This window comes from Buteo buteo, chromosome 18 (genome assembly GCF_964188355.1).
Source record: "Buteo buteo chromosome 18, bButBut1.hap1.1, whole genome shotgun sequence".
In the NCBI taxonomy this organism is placed as follows: Eukaryota; Metazoa; Chordata; class Aves; order Accipitriformes; family Accipitridae; genus Buteo; species Buteo buteo.
The window spans coordinates 9,186,284-9,204,445 of NC_134188.1; the positions used below are offsets into that span (position 1 = coordinate 9,186,284).

Consider the following 18,162-nt stretch of genomic DNA (forward strand, 5'->3'; position numbering starts at 1 on the left):
TTCATTCATACACCATTTTAATGAAGAAGGCCATTTCCATTAACCAACTTTAGCCCTGTGTTGGACATGTTCCATAGCTCTGTTCCAGCCCTCGGACTGTCATGGCCCTGAGCTCATTACCCACTTGCAGAAGTTTAGTTGGCAGAGTCCAAGGTCAGCTCCTTCACTGATAAAAGCAGTTGTGAAAAAAGCTAGCAGCAAGGGCCTGCCTCTCCTTTCCCTTGAGAGCCACTTTTAAGCTGAGGCTTTGCCCTGGCCCTTGCCTGTGCCACAGTGCAGCCATGCAGCAGCCCTATTTGCACCGTCTCGCATCTCTGCGAGTCTGGCCCTGGTCTGGACTCGCTGACTTGGCATCCTGACTTGGCCTCGGACCTGCCTGGTCACTGCAGCCCTGCTGGGTGACCACTGGATTCTGTCTGACCCTGAGCACTGTCTCTCAACCCAGTCTTGACCCTGGCTTGCCACTCTGCATCCTGAGTCCTTGTTGGTGAGGTGACTGCTTTCACCCACCTTGGTATTGTGCTTAGCTCCCGGCACACCTTCCTCTGCAGAGCAGCCAACTCTTGTTGCTCCCTAATACCCCCCACCCCCAAACACAGAACCCTCCTAATTCCTTCATAATTTCTATATCATGTATGCTTTTGGGTGGGCAAGCTTGAAGAAAATGGTGGAGCAAATTAGGTCAGGATACCTTAATGAAGTAAGAGTAGCAGAGTGAAATAAAAGGGAAAAATTCTGAACAGTGTTTACCTAACATCTCTCTGAATCTCACCTTAGTTGTGTGCAAGTTTTTGTTGCTTGCCTCCATGGCATGCTCATTCTAATGGTAAACACTCTGCGAGAGGTGCTTCATCTTTCCCATGTATTCATATAGGTTCTTGCACATTGGGGAACAGATCTAATACAACCTTTTTTTCTATAATTATGTTATCCAATTCTTTACTGGTTTTTAAGTTTATATTTGTAGGAGGCTAACAAACCACTAGGTGGCAAACAATTTCAGCAAGATAATACACAGCTGTTCACACAGTCTTCTGTCCTCAGCTTCACCATTGAGGCCATGGAGTGTAGTCCCATGGCAATTTATAGAAATCTGGGATGAAGCTGATACGGTCCTTCTCCTCCCTGCCTCTCCCTCCCTTTTTCTGTCGTAGTGTTCATGAGCCAGGTTTGGGGTGGATTCATACAGGTGATCTATGCAAAAAATAACCTAGAAAAAAGAAATAAAAAGGAAAGGAAAAAGAAGAAAGTAAGTGGTATCCAGCCATTTTGGTTCCATCAACCAGCCTACAGACCCCCTGTGCAAAACAAGAATATGTATTCTGGGAGAACAGCAGTCCCAGCTTCGGTTGTTTTATGCTGCTGAGCAAAGGTACTGCATATTCTTCTATTTGGCATAAAATTCCAAGGTTCAGGATGATAAAAACATTACATATGTATACCAATGATCAGCAGATAATTTCTATAAGTTACTACAGAAGATCTCTCTGAGTCCTGGCTTTCCACCTACAAGAGACATGGCATGAATGCATATTTACAAAATGCAAATCCAGCTGTTCTAAAGAGATTTTTAAAATAACAAATCCACCAAGTAATCCGACTTCTGTATGTGATTAGCTTTTCTGGTCATTATCAAAGTTCTGTGTGAACATGTGTTTTAACCTGGATTTTCTTGGAAGCAAAGTTGTGTCAAATTATCCCTTTCAGTTGAAATACTCAAGGAGATCCAGAGAAAGGAAAGGATCCATGGTCCATGTGGAGCCTTCCTTTTGTGATTGTCTGCTGTTAACCAGCATGGGAGCAGAACCATCTCATCCAAAGTTACTTCTCTAAGGTGGCGTGATTTGTGATATCCTACGATTCCCCACTCTGGTTTTTGGCATGACTCTTTCAGTTCAGTCCTCTGGCTACAATTTGATTAGAAGAGTGCAAATAAGCCCTCTTAAAAAACAGACGGGAAAGCAGCGGGTCATATTATTTCACCTTGGCAACCTTCAGGTGACTTTGGGGCAGGAGTGGTCATGTGAGTTGCTGACACAGGACATTTTCTACATATTTGTTCCTCCAAACTATGCCAGCTCTTCTAATTCTGAGACCGTGTAAATGACCAAGGTCTGTCTCTCCACCTGCCCCTCACAGTTCAGTATCGCAGACCTTGATCTAATTGTAAGCAAACTGAAATAAAATGTAGTCATTGATCATAGGAAGCTCCAACCAGTCAGAAACCAGCAGAGATTCAGTCTGTAGCTGAGTGAGTGGCAGACACAGGCTGGGCACTTTGTTGTTACCTTTAGCCCAGGAGCATAGGACTTGAGAGCAGTGAGGTCTGAAGTAACCCATGCTTGAAAGAAGGCAGAAATGTTAAGGAGACGTCATCAACCAATGAAGGATTAATGGGGTAGTTGGTATTATTTGGGGACTTAAAATAGATTGTAAGCCTTTCTGTAAAAGGCAGGTAATCTGAGTACCATCAAAGTGTGTGTGTCGCTGCCAAGTGATTCTGCAGCTGAAGGGAAATTTGGGAACTTTGGCACTTTGATGGTGAGGATCCGGTAACTGCGGTGCAACAGGGCAGGAGGGTGTTTTGTTTGCAATTGCTTTGTCTTTGCTGGTTTCACTATAGCATCTGAAATACAGCAGGAAACAGATAGAAATGTTTGGAGTTTTGTCAAAGAGGTGGAGCTCTGGAAATAAGCCAGAGCTTGGTGTTAGCCACTCAGAGAGGAAAGCTGAGGAGGTGGGTCCTGTCTTATGACAGGAGGGTGAATTACTGCCATGGAATTCTGCTAAAATGTAAATAATTCATTGCTTCAAAGCCATGGTTCTGTCATACATAAGAGACTGCAAAAATCTGTTTGAGAATTTGCATCTCTGAGTAGGGGATTTTAAAGTTAGTTGTCTGAAAGTCTTGATACTCTTTAACAGAAAGATGTGTGAGTTTTTTTACAGGAAAACTTTTCTTACTCTTCTGAATTTCTGAAATTCTTCTACTTTATGTTATGCATAACTTTTCATAGCAACAGCTCCTTCCTATGATAAGTTGAAAAAATGTGTGGACAGTTTAATGTGGAATTTTCAAAACAAAGCAGAATTTGTCATCGCTGAGTTAAAGCCAGACTTCCATTGTGAATATTTGTCTCCATCAATAGGGGATCTTAAAGTGTGTTCAAAATACAACTGTAAAATGTCATGGAAGGGAAATCCACTGTGCAGGCTATTAAGTACAAAACCACCATGTCCAGCTCATGTCTGAAGTCCTTGATCTGCAAGTTGTTGGAAGATGGGAACGTATTCTGGGTAAGTCAATGCTTGCTCCATTCTCGCATTCTTTCCCAGGTGTCAGCTTTCACAGTTGCCGAGACAAAATACTGGGCTTGAGGGACCTTTGGTATAACACAAAATGGACTCTTCTTTGGTCTAACTCCTTCCTAATTTTCATGCATATAATACCACCCTGAAGTTGAAGTTGTGGAGTTCTTACTGGAGGAGAGGAGTTGGGGACCAAAATCCACCACACCTTCCATGGTGAATTTGGGCTGGGGCAATCTTTTTCACTACTAGTGTCCCAACTCCTGATCAAGACAGTAATTAGAGTGTCCAATTAAACAAAAAAGCCATTTTCCGATGGCACAAGATTTGTGTTGACAATGAATTACAGCCTGATATCCACTCCTGTTCCCTACTGGTGCCCACTTTTCTTCTCTGGATAATGCTGTTATGAATTATCAGTAACACATTTTTACTCTCTTCCCAGGAGTCTTTACAATTGTTTTGTAAGAACACATGCAAGAAAGTGTAAGCAAAATCTCTCTGTTAAGCAAGGATGTTGATTTCTGTACATGCTGCAAGTCCTGCTGTCCTGTCAGTAGCAAGTGGAGTGACTCATGTATGAGGTCCTGCATGCTGGTCTTCACTACCTTTGAAAAATACATCTTCGTATAGCCCTCTAGGAAAGAATGCATTTACTTTTAGTGATAGCCTATTGGTCTGTAACGAGAAGCAGCTCAATTACAGGAGTATAAGATACTTAGGGAAAGTGTGATGCACAGAGGTAGTGTACTAAGGCAGAAGGTTTCTGTGGAAGGTTTGTGTGTCCACCAGGAGGCATAGCAAGCTAGGGCTCCGTCTTGCATACAGCCCTGAACATACTGCGCGTACTCGCAGTGAAGGGAGGCTAAAGCTTTCATCAGATTTTTACATCCAGAGAAATTAAGAGATTTCTAGAATAAAAATTAAAATGTGGAGGACTGGCAAGAAGGTGAAGAAATAAAAGGCATATATGTCAAAATGTTCTCTGGTCAAAGGCTATAATTTCAAATAAATTTTGTTGCTGTCGTTCACAGTCATTGGAAGTCATAATTGATATGACTGAAAATAAAAATGCTAATCAGTGTATAAAGCAGTGCTGGGGCTCAGCTTCTTTAAGGTATACATCAGCAGTTGTGTAAGAAGCCAAATTAGATACTTCCATGTACATGTGGAGAAGGACAAAGTTTTGATGCTGCAAACATTTATGCATGCGAATGATCATATCTGTTATGTCTTAAAAATATAAAAAAATTACAAAACCAGCCAGAGCCTTACCAGTAAGTACTAGCACATTTGGTACTCCCTGGGAATCCAGGTTGTAATAAGCTTATCAGTTATGCTTCTCCTCTGACAGTGTAACTGGAGTTAGAAACAATGATCCTTCTCTCTGACACCCTAGGAGCATGTATATCGCATCAGGAATGTGAACAATGGTGTTTTCAATGCTGCTAAATTTTGTAATTTTTAAAGTATTGTAATCAAAGCCTTCTTTTCTGTCATTTCAAAATCAGGTAAACAGCTAGGAATTGGAAATCTAAACCCAAGCAAACAGAAAGTTCTCTTCCCAGGCTTGAAGAGAAACCTGAATATAAGAGCAAGGAAAGGAAATAAAAAGAACCCTCAACTATTCTTAAGGCCTCATGAGCTGGGTTGTTGTTTTTTTTTAATGCCAGTCTCATGACTTTCTGGGAACTGATTTATTGAAAGCCTTGGTTTGGCAATTCTGTGCTTGGCTAGCTTGGGCTTGACCCAAGTCCCCTTTTTTCTTGGCAGCAGTTAAAACAGTTGAGATGTAGCCTATGCTCCTTTGTAATCCAAGATTGCTGTGTGCAGTCAAGAACCCTTAAACATGGGAAATGAACAAAGTGACCCAAAGCTGTGGGACCCGGCTGGCAGTGCAGGCTGTGGGGCTGGGGTGAGGAGCCAAAGGCCTGCTCTGCTTCCCTGGGACCTATGTGGGTTTAGTGCAGCTGACACACTCCGACTGGTGTAGAAATTCTGTTTTACTTTTAAATTGTGCTAGTTTAGCTGGCAATAATCCAACTGCTGAAAACTCACTTGCATAGAGATAACTTGTCTGATATTTCCAGTTCTTCAGCATTTACATGAGCTGCTGCTGCACAACAAACAGACACAGTGTGCGGCCATCTCCTACAGCAGGTCACGTCCTGCTGGAACAGTGCAGCAGCAGCGCCAGGCATTTTCGTGACTGTTCAGCAATCTCAGCAGTAAGGCAGCAATAAAACAATGCTTCCAATGTATTGCACTGGCTTTGCCTGTCGGCTCTTATTTCAAGGCAGAGCACTCTGCTGGCATATATACATCATATAGTAGGTTTCTCTTGCACTGCTCCTAGGGCTCTTAGCCAAACTGCTGGCACAAGTTTGGAGTTAGTAACCCATAGCAGTACCACTGTTGTTCCAAACTGCTGAGGTAGTGCTCTACCCTATTACTTTTTTATACACTTCTGTTTTCTATATAGAAACAAGGGTAACAGAATCATGGAGCTCTCAAGCCTTAAAACAGGGCAAATTCTTTGTTTTAAACCGGCACAGCTGTGAAGTTAGCAGAGTCCTGCTGCATTACACCAGCACAGAGCTGGGCTAACCATCACGATGCAGAGGCCTGTGCAAAGACAAATAAAGCAATGTCTAGCTCCAGTGTTTATGCCCTATGTGATTAAGCATGGTAATTCTAGTAATCTTAAAAGCAAATGTTTTTTAAAGTTTCTTTGTAACATCCTGGTCTTGCTGACTCGCCTGCAGTTGGGATTTCAGGACTGGTGTTTGTGCACTTGACAGCTTTTATCTGTAGACTGGTGTCTTACTAAGGTAGAAGAAACCTGAACTATTCAGTTACATAATGGACATGCAAATGCTTTTCCAGAAATTACCATTTGTTTATCGAGGGAGGGTGGGGGTCTGTGGGCTGTTTCCTGAGCCACCATTGTTGCAGTCATTGCAGACCTGCTTGTGTCTTTGCCATTTGCTAGCTGGGACATCCAATTAATTAGGCTGAACTTGTTTCTTTTTGTATCTATCCATCCTGGGTTAATAGTTTAAAGGGTGTGTATGAAAGACTGAAGTTTCTGGCACTGCAAACTTATGAATAGTTTTATTCAAAAGACTAGTCTCACTGCATGAAAGACCAAGATGTCATCACACAACAGCTAAAGCAAAAATACTTGGATTTTTACATCTGTATTATTACAAAACGCTCAAATTTTACCCAAGAAAAAATACTTCAATTCAAACACAAGGTCACAGAGTTCCATGCTTTTATTTGAGTATATTACATTTTGATAGAAGTACAACAGAAGTTAGCAGTTATAACAGCACCCCCCTCTACACTGGAGCACAACCTGTGTCAAGGTATGCCTGTCCCTAATGCAGATGTCAGCCTCTCAAGCAGCCCCTGTGACACCTGCAGAAATGCTCACTGGCAGCCCATGGGCATCCTGTCTCTATACCGATGCAGTGTGGTGCCCAGAACGGAGCCCTACGTACTGTGAACCAGTCTCTGTGGTGTGCTTGCTTGCTTTCAGATCCCTGTGCACTAGCAGGTGTCTTGATGTTGCACAGCTGGGTTTATGCCTGACAGAGTGCATCTATTCTAGAGGAAGACTGTGGAGCACCCCTCAAAGGGCAGCTGATATACACCCACTCAGACCAAATATGAAACCAGAATTACCCACAACCTTCTCTGCAGTATCAGTGTCTCAAGTGCATCTGGGAGAAATCCTGTGTTCTCTTCCCAGATTTTTGCTAGAGTTCTGACACCTTGTATAAAGAAGTATAATGGTCCCAGCTTAATTTGGGGTAAACAGTATCTTGTAATCTATCTTTGCTGGACTTGCAGAATTATCTTTCTTGTCCTACAGATTTGTTAGCCTACTGTGTGGTTCAGATGGTTCAGATTTCACTGAATCTGGAAAAATTTAGATCACCAGTTCTGCAAACTAAAATGCATATGAGCAGTTCTTTGACTAAAATAATCAGGACTACTAATGAGACTCATAAGTCTTGTGAGACTAACTTTACTCTGTATTTTAACTTACTGCAATAGAATGTTGTGAGCCTCTGAGTAATAGATTACGTTAGGTACTACAGTTATTTTTGTAACTGATTTCTGAATATATTAAGATACAGATTAGCAGGTTGAGTATCTTAAACTGATGAAAAACATTAGCAATTAAAAATCTCTTCCAGGGATTTTGAAAATGTGATGAGAAGCAAATGACATCTGGTTATACTAACATCTTGAAGAAGGCCTGAACCTTCTATATAGCAGCAGCAGTTCTTATGTGGCAAGATGAAGAAGCGAACACAGAATGCGCCTACGTCTCAGTGCAGGTGACAATGAAGCTTCTCATTTTACTCACAATATCTGGATTAAAAGCCCCTAGGCAGACTTCTGATGTATCTTCATTTCGCTTGTAAAACCACTTTAACAATACAGCCTGCCTTGCTGTATTTTCCAGGATGTGGTGTTTCAGTGTTATAAAACTACTAATGAAAAAGACATATAAGCAAAAATGTTGTATTCTGTTCTGCTACTATTAGCAGTAATAGTGTGACTATGCTACTATTGAAGGATAAGCAGGTTACACTAAGGGCTGTATTCTCTTCTTCCATATAGAGTTGTATAGTAGGACTACTCCCATCAGATTTTGTATGTGCGGGAGAATAAATATCAAAACAAGCCTTTGCAAATACAGTGAACTTTAAAGAATCTTGGGTGGAACTGTGACAGACCATTCCACAGGGAATGGTAGCACTTTTGAGGATCTCAACAGTTGGTGATTGCATTTTAAGTTAGAAATTTAATTGCTAAGCAGAGCTATAAACAGGAATCTAACTCACCATTTTCATGGTCTGTTGCATTTGTGAACAAGGTTTTCTGAGCCCCAGTAGTTGTACAGTAACACCTGAAATGGACCTCTGCATAAATGAATTTCCCCAAAGCCTAAGTTGCGTAGAAGAACTGACTTCCTACAGTAATGAAGGATTTTCTGAACAGTTGTGTAACATGTATTTCTTACATTCTCCTAAAGGGAACTAAAAATTGACCTTTCAGAAAGAGGGAGTTTCGAGCAATTACTTGCTCTTCAGTAGTCTCTTTGAAACTTTGCTTTACAGAATTAAACCTTAGAGATTCCTTCCCCTTTTTTTCCTCAAGGCATGTATAGTTTGATCACTGACATGCTCTCTCTGTGGGCTAAACCTAGTTTTATTTCTAAGAAAATGTGGAGCTCACTGGAGCATATAACTTGCCACACTGCATTATATTCATTTAGCCCAGTTGTGTATCTCTAACTGTTGTCAATTCCCAATGCTTCTGAGAAGATGCAAAACCAAAACAAACCCAAATATATTTTCGACAGAATTGGGGTGATGGAGATTTCATCCTAATTACTGACTTGTTTGAACTTTGTTTTTCAAGCTGTTTTTTTTTTTTTTTCTTTTAATACCTCTTATCTAAGTAACAGGAATATCCAGAAATACAGTAATTTGGGACAAGAGAATATTGCCCTTTCTCTTAGACTCTTGCTGTGCGTTTTGACTTCAATAACATCCTGGAACAGTGAGTTTCACAGTCTATTTTGTTCTTTGATGAAAAGACAACACTCAGCTTCAAATATACGAGTTGTCAGCTACACAGTCTGCCTCCTCTTGTACTACAAGACTAAGAAAATGAAAGCTCACAAACAACATTCTCTATTCTATTTTTATGTTTGCAAGCCTTTTGCTAGATCTTGACCCAGTATTTCTAGGGAATATTTACTAAAAAGTGACCTAAATAATACTGTACTTCCCATTTACAAACAGCTTAACAAACAGAACTTAGAAAGAAGGAAAGTAAAGGAAGGGAAATGGGACATCAACTACACTTTCCCTAAAAGACAGTAGTTTAAATTTAGAGTTATCCTCTGATTTCTAATGGCAGGTGACAGCTACTTACCTCCTTAGGTAGTACTTTATTCACTGGTATTAGTGTCAAGTCCAGTGGATTGACCACCTGCCTCAGTTTAGGCTGTTGCATGCTGAAGTGTCAACATGTAATTTGGGTTAGTTGCTCCGAGTCACCTGGTATCCTTTCCTACTGACCATCCTGCTGGCTGTTTCTTTTCATCAGTTACTCGTTAGTGATTTTGTGCTTTTTCATAGGAGATTACATATAAAGACAGAAATAAACCTTGTTGCCCAAGGAAGATTGGTTTTTACAGAGCTTTCCATTCCACTTCTAGGAGCTGCTGCAACCACAGGCTGAAAGGGAGGTTTTAGATTAGGGTGACTGCTAGCCCTGAGCACATTTACACTGAGTTAGTTTGCCCAGGCTTTTCACACATTACTGTAATTACATCACTGTTTCAAATTTATACCATGCTTTTTCTCAGTGGCTGACTTGTTAACAGAAATAGAACCAAGCAGAAACTTCCAACGGAAGGTTTCAAGCCTGCCTGTTTCTGTTCAACTCCTTTTCTATCCACAAGATGCCAATGGAGCACTCACCCCCTCTTGGTTTTCCATTCCTCTACAGTGCTCAGGAAAGGGCTGCTGGGTTTTTTTTTCCTAAGCCTCAGGCTTGCATATTTGAATCTCTTCTTATTTATTTCATTTCTTAGGCAAAAAGCTCTAATTCAGTTAGAGGGAATTTTTTTGTGCCCCTTCAGTGTCTCCAAATGTCTCCTAATTCTGTAGTCTTTTAGGCTGCAACAATCAGAGCTGTACACAGATTTCAGCTGAGGTTGTATGATCTTACATATATGAATCTTAAACATTTTGTTAATCATAGCCACATACTGTACTGTCTACACTGATAGCTCTGTCTTCTTCTGGAAACAATATTGTCAACCTATAATGTGCAAGATTAATTTGTTACATTCTCTGCCTTCTGCAAACTTCATTTGCCATTGTGTTCCCTGTACACCAACACTAAGGAAATTCCCCCAGTCTTTTGCAGATTGACAACAGAAATGAAGTTTGCAGGGCTCAGCTGAAGCAATGAGGAAAAAAAATTCTCAGCTGTACTTACATGATAGGAAATGATGTAAAGAAGCAAGAAAGGGCAGATCTTCAAGCTACCAAACCTCCATTTTCATGCAAAGCCTCCGTGGTTTTGACTGGCTTCATGTAGAAGAAACTCCATATAGAAGATGATGAGCAAGCAGCAGGGCAACTAGAGTAACTCTCCTCTTCATCTGTTAAGTGGGAGCAAGGAACATATTTTGTTTAAAAGAAACAAAAAATGACCAAACCAGAGGTCTTAGCAGGAGGAATGCTTCATCTCATCTAATTAAACTCAAAAGATGAACATCTGAGGTATAGAGATGTATGCAGCAGACAGATGTTCAAACTAGTCCCAGAATTCATCAACTCCAGGACGTAACATAATTTTGAACTTCCAGATGGAAAAAGTAGTAACCAAACCTGCTGGTTTCAATGTAGGCTGTGAGTAGCATTTTATGCCAAATGTTGAACTTAAAAATGCGTTATCTACTGTCTAGTCTGAACATTAGTTCAGGATATCGGAAGAAATTCTTCATTGTTCAACAAGATGAATGACTTGGATTGGTACTTCTGCCTTCATAGTGGATCTCAGTTTTATAACTATTTTCAGCCCAGCTTTTGTCATCAAACTAGGTTCCTCTGCAAGTTACTTGATAACTTTAAAACCTACTAGCCAACTTCAACCAAATGCAACAAAGGTAGGGGCCTTGAAAGAAATTAATATCCTACAAATTTCATGGAAATAGCCATCAGGAAAGAAGAAGACGACAACTGAGGTGTCCCTAGCTGGGAAGGATTGACTGAGTGACCTCTTAACTTCTCAGTCAGCAGGGAATCCACACCAGGCAGAGCTCTCAAGTTCACCTCAGCCACAGGAAAGAATTACAGCTACACCAAGTCAGTTAGTTGTAGTGCTCTGTTTCCAAACACACACAACCTCAGTCAATCTAGTTTCATGGAGCAACTTACCTATTTTGTAATTTCAACTTCAGCAGCATCTGAAGTATAAAATCTGTCCTTATGTGCCATCCTTTCAATCTCTGTTCACCAGTCAACTTCATGAATGACGTGTCATAGAAAACCATTAGTAGAATTTAGACCCTTAAAGGGACTAAGTCAAACTAATTTTCCATTTCAATTTAATCATATTTCATTGCTTTGGTACTCTGGTAGTATTCTAGCCCATCTGATTCTTCAACTGCCTTTGAGGTGTACTTAAGGATAGCCAAAGACTGTGTCTTTTAATATTTTTTCTAAAAGAAAATAAATACTCTTAAATCTTTCAGGCCTTCTTCATACACAGTGAAATGAAAAAGGAGCAGCCTTTAAAAATATACTTGGGAGACATATATAGCACACTGAAGTTCTTAGCATCCTAGAATTATCTTGCTTTTCTCCCTTTCCTGTCTTATGTTTCTCTTTGCTGAACTTTAATAGCAGGTGATTTGCTCTGGTAAGGTTTGACTGCAACACAGTAACTGCTGCAGGAGCAGGTGCCCTCTTAAGGCTAAATTACCTTCCAGACTCAAAATTGCATCTTTGTAGGTGTGCTGATGACAAAGCCTTGGGATTAATCTAGATCTGCAAATGAAATGCCTTGATACATTCCTCACTTGCCATGCTTGTGAGGTGAAAAAAAAATCAGACTGGGGGGGTATCCGCTTCAGCAATAGAACTGTAGCCGGTTTCAATGACACATGCTTTTGCTAATATCAGCTCAGCCTTTTTGTTCCTAAGTTCCTTCAGAATCCCAGAATGTCTGTGGACTTACAACCTTGTACTCAGTACTACTAGACTAACTCTGAAATAAGCCAGTGATTTCAGTGGAGGCATAACATTTAAAATGAGAGGAATTGTATTCAGTCTCTACTTCATTACATAATGTTTGTGCTGGGACTTTTTTTCGTTTTGCTATTGTTTTCTTCAGCAGTTTCATGATTAAGGGCTACACAGGGTTTAGCTGAAAACAACTTTGGCAAAAATTGCTGTCTGTTTTCTTCTAATTAAAACATTTTCTTAATAAAAGTGGGTTGGGGAGACTGTTGTGGAATATCCCCTTTAAAGAGGTGATGGGGCGTTTCCTTTGGTTCTGCAGGCATTTTTTCATCTTTTGTGATGCTACTAGCATGCTATCAAAAATGTCCCATATCTGGAAGACACAAAACTGAACAGTCTACTTCAATTTTCACTCTTTTTTTTCTAAATATATATAAATAATCCAGGAAATTCCCATCTTAAAAAAGGAGTCTTAGCCACTCTATTTGGCTAGAGTTGAGGGGAAAGGTGGACTTCTATGAGGTTTTGACACGTCCGTTTTGGTAGAACAGGGAGGTGACACAAAGTCTTGAGAATATATTTTGCCTGAAAATTTGTAACTCTCCTTCCACAGTCTTGCTTATTTCTGCTTGTTAATAAGGAAGCAAGTAAATGCAGTAAAATTAGAAGGGGTCAGGACCTAAAAATACTTCAGTGACAGATTCCTAGTAAAAAGCGCTACTTTTTAATATGATTTTGTTTATTCACAAAGTTGTATGGCTGTATTGCAGAACAGTGTACATGTGCCTTAGGAAAAGAAAAAAAAAACAATCCAAAATCATTTGCTGTGGCTCTAACAGTTGTATATATTTTTCAAGCTTTCAAACACTTGCATCCAATTCCTTGGTAACCATATTCATTTTTTTCCCCACAGAAATAGTTTCATCAAAAAAGTTGTTGTCTGGATTGCTGCCTTTAACTCTGCCTAGTACCTTACATCCTATTTTATTTCATTATAAATACTTAACATTATTTCACTGAAGTGAATACCTCCGTGATTATCAATGACTTTGATTTCCAGTGCCATGGACAGGACCCAGCTACAGGCACATTATAACTAAAATAAATGCTGTCACTAAAAAACCAATGCTGTCACTGTGGAACAACTTGCACTTGTCATAATAATTATAACTATGAATGAGATAAAAACATTAAGTAGCCAGAAGCAGGAACTGCAGCTAAGTGTCAGCTGTTAAATGACAACCTTATGTATCAGTGAAAGCATGTTTGGGTGACATGACATGAGAGCAGTGACACAAGCAGATATGTCCCATCTCAGATACAGGAAATCAGACAGCTCGCCCCAACCTTAACTGCAAAGCAGCTTAATTTGTTAACTTGTCTCTTGTGCAATTACCAACAGTTACAAAACAAATCATAAAATGATAATGGTGGCTGAAATAATAGATGGAACATAAGGACTGCATAATACATGCTTTGTGTACAAAAATTAAATTAGGAAATTATTACCACAGAGACGAAAATACTGATTCACTTAGAATGAACTGGTAAGATCCATATCTGACACTGTTAAATAAACACACTCCTCTACAAGTGATTTTACTACTTCCCATCTTGAGCAGAAAAGGTATTAAAATTTGGCCCTGAGGTAGGCTGACGCCACTGCGGTATCTTTGCTGTAGTACCAGAGACTGAATACCTAAGAGAAAAACAAGGATGTGTCATTGGAAGAGGTCATCATGTGTGAGAGATGGTCAGTGGTAAAGCCTTTGGGCTTCTCGCTCACCCAGGTGCTAGGCCAGGGTAACGTGTCTGCTTCTGGCGGGCACAGTCATCAAGAGAAGCAATGTTCTCCTGAAGTCTTTCACCGGCAGGAATTCACTGGGCCGCAGGACAACTTTTGGAAACAACCTTACAGATTTTCAATGGTAGAGGTGTCTGCTGGCCAGCCAAGTTTCAATGTCAATGTTGGAGGCTAAGCCTCTTCAGCTAGGTTATTAAAACAAAAGGTAGAACAGCCTGACACCAAGCCAGCTGCCAACACAGCAGTTCATTAGTAGATTATCCTGCTGATCGCTGTTTTTCTGGTGTTTTGATCAGGCTTTCGGGTGCTGGTTTATCGTTTCTGTTTCCTGTGTGTCCCTGAAGAGGAGAGTGCATCCCTTTTCCATATAACTTTTTGCACACTAGGTCTGTCCTCCCTCATCACAACACTGGTGCTGGGGAAATCCAGCTGGAGAGTCCTGGACCTGGCCTCCCCGACATCTTCCCTGGAGCCGAGGCTTGTGAAGGTGCTGCCAATTGCAGGGTCACAGCACTGAAGGACACCTAAGTGTTCTATGGTATTTCAGAAAGGAAAAGGACAAATCCCTCCAGAGTCAGACCATATTTTGCCTTTTGAATTTGATCAAAGCTGAGACTATATATATGCACACAATAAAGGCAACTTGGAATGCTCAGTGTTGCTACTGGAACTCTTATATTTTTATTGAAATCTGGTATTTTAATAATGGATGAAAAATACTTTCTGGAATTAGATACATTTAATTTTAAATGACAGACGAATTTAACAACAGACATAGAAACTATTACTTCAGACATTTATTGTAATTTCACCAAATATTTAAAATATCTGTGAATTGGATTCATCTAATGACCACAAATTCTTTCAATTCCATTTGTTTCTAGCAAAGAATTTAAAAAGCAATCTAACATACTTGTTGGAAAAGTAAGTACAATTAATGTCCATTAAGGTAACATATCCTATTATTGTTATTCAAATACTAACAAAAGAATAAACAATCTGGTTTTAGACCACACGATTAGTAAAAGCAAAATTATCCTGCAATAATTTTAGATTATGTAAGGTCTGCTTCTGTAAACATATTAATAGATGAGTATGTGCGTGTTTAGTCATATGCATAAATATTCCCAGATAGAGTGGCTAGCTTCCAGGCTTGTAGACTAAGTCCATGTGTAACTTTTCATGTTAGGGGCATGATATGGGCAGAACTACACTTCTATCCTAGCTGATGACATAAATCTTAATTGAATTAGAGGATAAAGTAAAGGTGTGTTGCATACCATTTAAGATGCCAAAAAAATTCAGAAATTCCTCAAGGTGATTTTTTTTCTTCTTAGTTCTCCTTTCCAAAATGCTTGTCCAGTAAATGCCCCTTTGATTGTACATTTAGCTTTCATAAAAGTAGGGTCCAACACACAAGCGGCTCTTCACTAATGCTTTATGCCTTTGCAGGTACACTGAAAAAGAAGAGAAGCATTGGCCCAGAAATCTTTACTTTCAAAAGCGATTCTAGGATTGATTCCTCAGATAGGGCAATGAAAGTTTAAAATCTGTTTTTTAATGAAGAGCTGTATTTTGGCATTATTGCTGGAAGACAAACTTTTATATCTTGCAGTTTTGGCATTCTTATCATAAACTGCAGTTACGGCATTCTTGTAAACTTTATCTTTATAACCTACCTCTTAAAGAACTGTGTAATTTAAGTTGATATGGGTATCTGAAAGCTCTCTTTATTGCCTGTAGTTCTTTCTGTAGTTTCAGTTTCACGGCTAAAAAGAATACGATCTCTAACTACACTTTTGTTTTTACTGCCCTGTTTTATCAGACAAACTGCAATTTTACACCTTGTTAAGGAAGCAAGGTGAGAAGAAAACCGCATTATACTGTTGACAAGGAAGATAAGACTATTATTTACCTTGACATTTTTGAGCAATAATATTCTTCATGTAACAGCATAAGAGATAAACCATATCCTATGGTGATAATGCACAAACTGAAAGGAACTTTCTTCCACATGCTATCAACACTAGTAAAGAAACCATGCCCTAGTGCAATAATCTTGTATTTGAGCCAGTTCACAATGGACTATTCTGGAAGGAAAAGCGAGCTTCTAATTCAGTCAACTAAAGTAAACACATTTATCTGTGCACTGCACTGAATCATAGACAATTTCTTTAGGTGACTGAATGAAACAGAGTTTGGTTTTCGGTGTTTTTTGTGTTTTTTTTTTCATTTCCCTTGGATCTTACTCTGACCTGCAGGAAAAGGCTGTATGAACAGGGAAGAGTATGTTGCATATTAATGGCGGCTGGTCAGTGGCACTGTGTATCTGCAGAGGCTGCAAGACACTTCAGAAGTTTAATGTACTGCAAAATATTCTGTTTCAAGCCAGGATGTTCTTCAGGATGAAGAACAACAGAGAGAAAGAGGAATTAGCCACTGTCACTTCTTCCTTGGAGCAAAATGGCATAAACAAATCTGGACTTGAAATTTTAGCCCGTGGGAGGAAATTGAACATACCTTTAATAGACTGAGATGTTCAGGTTCTGTGGTGATGACTGCAAGAGAAATGCCTGTTTGAAATACACAATAAAATGCATAAAATCATCACAGATTAAACTCATTAAATGCCTTTAGAAGAAGCAATTAAACTCAAGCTTATATAATTCAATTTCATCATAGTTTGTATTATGTAGTCATCTAGCTTATCAGAATGTTCTTTAAATTTTGTCCAAACAAATTTAAAAAAATTTAGTCAGTGAGGCTCCCACAGATTCTCGGAGGTAATTCCTTGCTGTTTGCCAGGCTACTCTCCTCTTCTTCCCCTTCTCCTCACCTCCAATTCATCCTAAAATGTTCTTATTCTTTTTGAAGCAGCTTTAATTGAAAATTCCTTTTAGTTCTTCCCCCAACCTTTCTTTATTTATCAGACAGCCAGAGGGCGAGGTGTATTAATAGCAGCTGCATGACTCAGTGTTGGTAGCTCAAGTGGATCCCTTTGCACTGAGCTTTGCTGTTTGGCCTCCCTGGCTATGTTGCCACCCAGCGCAGGGAGCACCTTCACTTTCTTACAAACAAAAATAAACTGCAAAAGCACAGAGGGGGCTGGGACTGCCTCAACCTCTTTATCCTTCAGAAGGATTCTCCTTGTTGCTGTTTGCTTCTCCATCCCCACTGAACTTGTATACAAAAAAATGAAAACATGTATATGAAAAAAAAAGTGTGATCCCATCCCCCAGCGTGACTCTTTCTCCCACCTGAGTGATCAAAAAGAAGCAAGGGTCCCATCACTGCGATGAGAGGGAAAAGGGGAACAAGGTCAGCGCTCTCCACTCAAACTGCATTCCATGCTCTTTCTCTGAAGGCTTCCCTCTTCTCAGGGGCCATCACAGGTTGAGCCTTCCCAGTCCCCAGCTCACCACACCACAAGCCCCGTTCCTGCCCGCTGCGTCCCCCGGCTGCTGGCATTCCTACCTGCCAAAACATTTGGACTCCCACCATGCCTCAGCTGCGCCTATCGGACCCACAGGGCCTTCTGAAATACACGCCGGCCTTTGTCTCCCCAGCCAAGGAGGGCACGTTATTTCCTCCCGGGGCTTCGAATGGAAAACACCCACGCTGCCAACTCCCCCTGCCTGGCTCAGGCTTTACTGACATTTTCTTTTGACGGGTGCCGTTAGACCCGGCTGCCCAACAGACGAGCTCTTTCGCCTCATTTTCTCCTCACTTACGTGAGCAAAGAGTTTTTCGAGGACAGCTTTACTGCTAGGCAGCTATTACAAGCAAACGCGCGGGCAGAGCTGGGCTCGGGCGATTTCCGCGGGACACTCGTGTCTCCAAGCACCGGCTCTGCCCGAGCCTGCAGGACGCTGCGAAGCTCCGTGCGGGGGCGGCCGCAGCGCGGTGCCGGCTCTGGCGGGCCTCGGGGCCGACGTGCTTCGGGGGCCGCCTCACAGGGTGGGCGCTCGCCGGCCGTGCCCTCGCTAGAGCTCCGTCTCTCACCCTCCCTGTCCCCCAACGGGAGCCCCGATCCCCCACCCTCCCCGTCCCTCAACGGGAACCCCTGGCCGCCGCCGCCGCCCCCTCAGGGCTGCAGCACCGCCGCCTCACCACGGCCACGCACGGCTCCTTCCGCGCCCGCGGGCCGATCGCCCGCCGCCAGCCCCCGCGCCCCTCCGCCAGCGCCGGCACTACGGGCAGCGGCTTCGCGCCGCCCGACGCGCATGCCCGGCCGCGCCCGCGCACGCCCAGTGCGGGCGCAGG

General features: G+C 41.3%; 1 long non-coding RNA gene across 4 annotated transcripts; it reads right to left on the bottom strand.

Moving 5' to 3' along the window:
• Positions 1-741: 741 nt before the first annotated feature.
• Positions 742-18,109, bottom strand: LOC142041306 (uncharacterized). Of its 4 annotated transcripts, XR_012653420.1 has the most exons (4): positions 16,420-17,977; positions 15,180-15,356; positions 10,345-10,510; positions 742-1,210 (listed from the first exon to the last, which is right to left on the bottom strand). It is a non-coding gene; the product is annotated as an uncharacterized LOC142041306 (long non-coding RNA). The 4 variants fall into 4 exon arrangements; XR_012653419.1 differs by lacking the exon at positions 742-1,210 and having other exon boundaries at positions 6,591-10,510; XR_012653421.1 differs by lacking the exons at positions 742-1,210; positions 10,345-10,510 and adding an exon at positions 18,010-18,109 and having other exon boundaries at positions 14,489-15,356; positions 16,420-17,373.
• Between the last annotated feature and the right edge of the window lie 53 nt (positions 18,110-18,162).